This window comes from Phoxinus phoxinus (assembly GCF_949152265.1).
Source record: "Phoxinus phoxinus genome assembly, chromosome: 2".
NCBI classification, from domain to species: Eukaryota; Metazoa; Chordata; class Actinopteri; order Cypriniformes; family Leuciscidae; genus Phoxinus; species Phoxinus phoxinus.
In genome coordinates, this window is record NC_136877.1 from 46015494 (window position 1) to 46023281 (window position 7788).

Genomic DNA, 7788 nt, shown 5'->3' on the forward strand with positions numbered 1-7788 from the left:
TATGTATAAATGTGCTTACATTATTTAGATATCAGAATGACTGTAAAGACAAGCAGTTAAATTAATTCTGTTGGTTTTTACTATTAAAACTTTACTTTGTACTATTTCTTCCGTTCCTCTCTGTCCCAGCTTGTACTCCTCTGAACAACAGCTAATCACTTGTTGCATTCCTCATTTGTAAGTTGATTTGGATAAAAGTGTAAATGTAATCCAAATGCACTGGTCTTGTGTGTTATATTTATCTTAAACATCTGCACAGATCTTAAATATCTTAAATTCACTCTATTATAGTCTCATTGGCCCTCATTTATCAATCTTGCGTCGAAACGGGCGTATATGTTAGCGTAAGATTATGCTTACACTCCTCTCACCGTCTGATTTATGAAGCTGTGCGTACCTTTGCAATTCAGGTGTACGCAATACCTCTCTCTTGATAAATGCCGCGGCTGAAAACGATCGTCATTAGATTAACACGCCCCTATATATTCACGTCTCCGCCTCCCCCACGCCCTCATTTTACGCCATGGACACACGGAAGACGGCAAAGAGGAGAAACTTCGGCCCTGTCCCAAATGGCGCACTTGATGTGGACTTTCGGTCTCGTGGACTTAAATTGCGCGTGCTCGCTGAGTCTACGAGTCCGTAGGCCGTCCCATTCATCATTTTAACGCTCTGAAGTGTGCTCAGCAGCGCCCCCTTTGTACCCTTGAAGCGGTCTTCCGCGAAGCCCGCATAGATGCAGGCTTCACGCACTTTAACTACCCAGGAATCCTTGCGAATTTGCGAAACGCCAATCAGACAACGAATGGGAGGAGCTTTGACTCATGTTAACATGGATGAGAATAAAATATTTAAGTGTAAATATCATTATTTTTATAACCTATGTGTACATTTTGCCAGTTATTACCTACAGTTTATACAAACACTATGGTCATCAACCAGTGGTTGATGTCTCAAACATAAATATAAATATATATTAATATTTAATATAAACATAAATAGCGCACTGAATAATAGGCTACGATCGCATTATGCTTAATTAAATAAATATAACCGAATGTCAGGGCTTTACTGAGTCATATGTAAATGTAGAAATATAATATTTAAACAACAACCGGACCGTCTTCCTATTTCCGGCGTGGCGATCGAGTCTGTCCCAAAAATACCTCTGAATGCGCCCTCGTGCACTCGCGCCAAGGGCCCTATAGGTCTGCACTACATGACGTCACCAAAGTGTGGACTCTGAGGAAGTCCACAAGTCCGGAGTGTGCCATTTGGGACAGGGCCGACTCCGCTGGAAATCCAGTTTAAATCGCTGGTTGGTTGAGCAAATTACCTATCACAATGCATTATTTTACAACACGTGTTTTGAAACTATTAGCGTTGAATTTCGCATGACGTCACATGTAATGGGGTGTACAATTAGTGATGATGATGTGAATAATTGCATGACAATTTGTAATATTCTTCTTATTAGTATTATGATTTTGATTATTAATTACGCTTATTGTTATTTAGAAGAATGATGTCTTTGTTATTATTATTATTTGTATTATTATTATTATTATTTAAAAGAAGAAGAATGTCATTTTAATTATTTTGTCAGTCTGAATTATTTTTTGGTCATTGAAAGCCTTTCATTACTGAACCCAGTCGGTGCGCACCTGCCGGGCTTAACTCACAAAAATAAACACTGAAGTTTATAATTTCTCTGTTGTTGTTTTTTTACAGTGGGTCATAATATATCATATCTTTAGTTTGTCAGTGCGTTTTGAGGTGTTAGGAATTGTTTTTCTGCGCATTTCAGCACTGACTCAAAACTTGCGTGCATGTACACCACCTCCTGAGCTGGCGTAGGATTTGGGCGTGCCGTACGCCAACGTCCATATTGATAAATCGCAAAGTCACCGTGGTTTTGGGTGTACGCCAGGTGTACGCTGGAAATTTGGTGTACGCACTTTTCATAAATGAGGGCCATTGTAACACAGTAAAATATTATTTTCCTTGTGGTAAACTATGCTAGATACAATTTTTGAGTGATGCCAAGTAGGCTATTGTACAAAAGCTATTCCATTCAATTTTATGTACAAATGGACAGTTATAAAAGTTCTCAAAAGGTAGAAAAATTATAAATCTAACAATATTGAAAGATAGACGTTGGTATCACACAGCCAATACTAGGCCTACGGATTAATCCACATTTTTAAATTGCACACCGGTATGTGTTGCATCCTCCTAGACCTGGATATCTTCGATCAGTTAACTCCAGCATCCATGATGTTTGAATTGAAAATATGAAAGTGACACTGTGTCTTTAACATGGTGCTACTTCTTACTTTATTAAACCTGGCAAAATGTCTGACATTTGGCTGTGGAGATACACTCTGAATAAAGGTTTTCTATATAGAACCTTAAAGGGATAGTTCACCTAAAAATAAAAATGATGTCCTTGTTTACTCCCCGCTCAAGATATTCTAAACCTGTATGAGTTTCTTTCTTCTGTTGGACTCAAAAGAAGATATTTTAAAGAATATTTCATAGTATTTTTTTTCCATAATATATAAGTCAATGGTGTAGAATAATTTTATTCTTAATTCTTAATTTGAATTTATTTTATAGAATAATTTTATAGATTGAGTTTAAATTAACTACATTTGTTATAATTAATTTAATTACATTTTATGAATTGAACAGCTTGTAAATATGCTTTAATGTTGTGGCAAAATGTGATAATTGTTTTTCACTCCCTGCATACTGCAATCATCTAATATGGCTCTCTCTGTGGATAAAGGGAGGGGCTATTATATTAAAATACACAGTATGAGGACAAAAACATCACAACACAAAACAGGCTTCATGGATATGTGTGAGTATGACAGCCGATTCTTCCCCCCTTTCAAAAAACAAATGTTTTTATCTGAAAGGTTTTAGAAATGTACTTGCTTTATAATATATATATAATAGGCTATATATATTTATAATATATATATATATATATATATTATTATTTTTTGTATTACAATTTGACCTTTATTCCATACAGGGGAAAAAAATCTGAGAAAAATGTCAGTGAACGACACTACTGAGAGTTTCTCTAATTGCACCTTCCAGTCTGAAAGCAACAGTTCTGGTATTTTTGAGTGTGCAGACTCCTATCCAGGAAATATTTTCCTTGCCTTCTCCACAATTCTGAATATTGTTTTCATGTTTCCTCTGAACTGCTGGATCCTGTGGCTGGCAGGAAGAACAGGAGTTGCATCTTCAGACTTTGTAATTTTGAATCAGTCTGTTGCTGAAATCATTGGCAACATTTGCATGCTTATTTTTATGATAGGGGCTGTCCTTAATAAGAAAGTTGTTGTTCATATCGCTAATTACCTGTCCAGTACATTATTTGTGGGTCGACCACTCTTTCAAACCTTTTTCTGTGTGGAGCGATACCTGGCTGTGGTCCATCCGCTGGTCTACCTAAAATACATGCAAGCCCCTAGGATTAAAATGTCATTTGTTGGCCTGGTTTGGCTGTTAATCTTGATAGTTGGATGGTTTGTTATGTATTCGTACCCTAGAATACCAACATTTTACATAGGAATTTATCTAGTAGTGTTAGTTGTGTGTTCCTCTTGCTCTGTCATGATTTTATGGGTTTTGAAGAGGCCAAAGCCAGGAGACGGAGGGAAAGAAGCAGCATATCAACTGAAGAGAAAGGCTTTTGTAGCCGTCACCGTCATCTTGATCACACTGGTGTTCGGCTATGGGACAGTCTCGTGTGTTATTGTACTGAGGGATCAACTTCCATATCACACTTATTGTTTAGTTCTAAGTTTAAACTGGTGGAGCCTTTTTCCAAGTGCTGCAGTTCAACCTTACCTCTATCTGTCAAAAGTCAAAAATCGTTAACTGGCTGTATTAACAAAACGTTATTTAGATATCAGAATCCAATGAACTTGTATATATTCATAAAAATCTGCACACAAAAAAAACTATTAAAATATATGTCACTTGCGTAAATGCAACAGAAGTCATATTTGACTGTTACTAAATTGATAATGTTTTATGGTGCGTAATTTTAAACACTTTTTACCTTATTTGAATTATTCTCAGGTATAAGTCAAATCTGTCCTAAATAATAAGCATTTGAATTTGCATACTTACAATATTTAGATCACAGAAGACTTCCGCGGGCGAGCTTCTTATTTTCAATGATGTCTTTTTTTTATTAAATACAGGTTAACTAGTTTACATACAATGTACTAATATATAAAACAAAAATAAAAGTAGGCTACATCAAAACTAAATCGTTTACAAGCTTTAACTACAGGAGGTGCAATTGCAAGGCATCCAACACCGGAGAGGCCATCCTTGATGAATCAGCGTCTGGACATTCTCATTCCAGTGCTTTTAAAGTCCTTTCCTAAATCAAACTTCTTGACATCTTCATAAATCCAAACCTGGAAACTCCGGATAAAGTCTTTCGCCTCTTCGTCCTCCTTCTTTGGACCTTTTCTTTGTTGCATTCTGTGCCTCGTCCGCAACACATACGACGGTAATGCTTGCATTTTTCTTCTTTCTTTAGCAAAGCTCTTTCTAATACATGTTTTGTTCATCACTATGCTTTTTAATAAATGCTTAAAACATTAAAGGGGACATATCATGCTAAATCACTTTTTTAGCCATTAAATGCATTTTGTTGTATTTGGAGTGTTTAGCCATATGCTGTTTTAGTAAATAAGTGTGTGAATATAAAATACATTCATTGACTATGAAATAAGTGAAATGCTGCAATATTCAGCTCTCTTCTCTTAATCTGATTTTGGAACTGTGTAAACACTTTACTAAAAACAACACAATCGTTAAAGGTCTGCTTTCTATTTGCATATTTTCCAGATATAATTCATCCCGACACACAGCTGATATAAGTGATGCACACGTAGGATAAACACTGCATTAAAACTATGGATCCACTCTAATAGTTATCAGTCCACTACCAGGTCAGTATACAATCTAATAGCTACATTTCTGACATTATTGCTAACAATGTATGTTTTCACTGAAATCTGTACTTCTATTAATTTTTTCAATTAATCTTCATTGCACCATTTCACAGTTGTCCTTCATTTTCTTTAGATATTTGCACTTGTTTTGACCGAAAAGCAAGATGAACACGACAGTCTCCGTGAACCAAACAGATCATCTTGCATTTCCATGCACAGACTCTCACCCAGGGAGTTTCATTGGATTTTCTGTCACAGCATTGCAGATCTTTATCATCCTGCCTATCCACGTCTGGGTCCTCTGGCTGGGCACAAGTGACATTAGAAAAGGGGGAAGTCTGGCAACCTCAGATATCTTTACAGTCAGCCTCTCTGTATTAGAACTTTTGACTGTCATATCTTTTGTGTTTACACTGGTTGCTTTTGCTCTTAACTTTCAACAACACACAATGCTCCTTGTTGTGTTATTTTCTGGAAGCTACCTGGTTGGACGTCCCTTTATGAACAGCTTGATTTGTGTTGAGCGCTACATAGCCGTTGCCCATCCAGCGATGTACCGCAACCCAGCCTTTGTGAAGCACAGATATATTAGTGCTGGACTGGTCTGGATGCTGACTTTGTCTTATGGAGGATTTTTTGTGTTGAGCTTTCCAGATCCACCGATTGCAGCCTACCTTGCCTCCCTCACAATCAGCCTGTTGGTGATCACTGCTTGTAGTCTAGGAGTGCTCAAGATCCTGTTGAGACCAAGTCCTGGTGAAACACAGAAGGAAGAGATGCACCATCAGAAAAAGAGGGCATTTGTAATTATCACTGGCATTCTAGTTTGCATATCTGTTCCATATGGTCTGGATGTGTTCGTTTACGCTATGAAGATATATATAACTTATGATACTTTCTGTGTGCTTTTTGGCATCAATTTGTGGTTAATTCAAGAATGTAGTTTAATACAGCCTTTTCTCTATCTGTCCAAGCTTGGCAAATTTTCATGCATTAAAAAAGCTTCTCATTAAAACAACAGGAAAGGTTGAACTGTGGCTTTGGATATCACTTGGCTCTCAGATGTAAGACATAAACTCAATTCTGGGTTGTGTTGTGTAACTCTCCTTATATTTTTGTATTGGCCTCTATTGTTAAAAGAAATGTTTAAATATCCAATAAATAAATAAATAATAAATTTAAAATCTGATAAGACAGTAACAAAATGGGACGCCTTTCTTATGGTCTCCAGTGGCCTTTGGTAGTGCTCTGTCTGATGTGAAATTAGTCCTCAAATAGGATTCTTCAATGTTCTTGTTTTTTTTCTTGGTATTTATAAATGTTTGCATTTAATGTAAGTAGATGATCTGATCTAAGTATATGTAACCAATAAAGTAGCCTATAGTAAATTCTACTGTGTGATGTTATGGAAACTTTTGAGAATGCTAATGTGAATGTAAATTAAATAGTTGATTATTAGTCATATTGCTAATGTATAAGGATTTGTTTTTAAATAATAAAGAGATGAAAAATTATATTTGGGCTATGTTTACATACACTATATTGCCAAATGTATTGGGACACCCCTCCAAAGGTGTTCCAATCACTTCCATGGCCACAGTTGTGTAAAATCAAGCACTAGGCGTGCAGACTGCTTCTACAAACATTTGTGAAAGAATGGGTCGCTCTCAGGAGCTCAGTGAATTCAAGTGTGGTACAGTGATTCCACCTGTGCAACAAGTACATTCGTGAAATTTCCTCACTACTATATATTCCACGGTCAACTATTAGTGGTGTTATAATAAAGTGGAAACAATTGGGGACAACAGCAACTCAGCCACAAAGTTGTAAGCCACGTAAAATCACAAAGTGCTGAGGCGCACAGTGCGCAGAAGTCGCCAACTTTCTGCAGTCAATACTACAGACCTCCAAACTTTGTGTGGCCTTCAGATTAGCTCAAGAACAGTGCGTAGAGAGCTTATTGAAATGGGTTTGCATGGCCGAGCAGCTGCATCCAAGCCTTATACAAAGAGTGGGCCAACTCAATATTAAACCCTACGGATTAAGAATGGGATGTCATTAAAGTTCATGTCCATGTAAAGGCGTATGTCACAAAACTTTTGCCAATATAGTGTATAGGCAGAAAAAAAATCTGATTTTTTTTGGTTGTTCTGTTAAAAGCATTGAATATTGCCACCCTTTCACATTTTTACACTCTTGCCTGCAACAAATGTGTTGGATTTTCATGAAAAACTAAATAATAAATGAATCCACCATGGCCAGTCTCACGCATGATGAAATTAGATTTGACTCGCTACTATGACAATAGTAACTACAATACCAACCAATGTGGACGTTACTACCGGTATAGCAAAAGGTAATTTCTACCTGGAAATGAATGACTTATCATAATAACAGTAATGAATGAAATATGGTTGCGGAAGCAAAAGTTATCACAAAATAAAGCCCTTCATGATGAAACAAGATCTCTGACTGTATATTAGGCCTAATCCCTTCAGTGTAATGAGTGGGAGCAAGAGAAAGCAGGCATATCTAAATTCAGGGCTTTTTATTGGAAGTAACAAAATAAACAAATAACCAGGAATCAAATACAATAGGACTACAAAGATGACAGACAGGAAAGGAAACAGGAAGTAAATCAAAGTCTTTAATTGAATATTTAAAAAATATTTAATTGAATAAGAATTACATTGTATTTAATTGTGGTATTTAAAAAGTTTGACAGGAGGAACAAACTAAATGTGAAATAAACTAAAGCCAAAATAGTGACAAAGATGACCAGATAAAAAGGACC

At 36.4% G+C, this 7788-nt stretch overlaps 1 long non-coding RNA gene across 1 annotated transcript; it reads left to right on the forward strand.

Annotated features, from left to right (window-relative positions):
- The first annotated feature begins 4413 nt into the window (after positions 1 to 4413).
- On the forward strand, positions 4414 to 5264 carry LOC306990024. Its single transcript, XR_013795789.1, has 3 exons — positions 4414 to 4546; positions 4888 to 4991; positions 5128 to 5264. It is a non-coding gene; the product is annotated as an uncharacterized lncRNA (long non-coding RNA).
- Positions 5265 to 7788: the final 2524 nt, after the last annotated feature.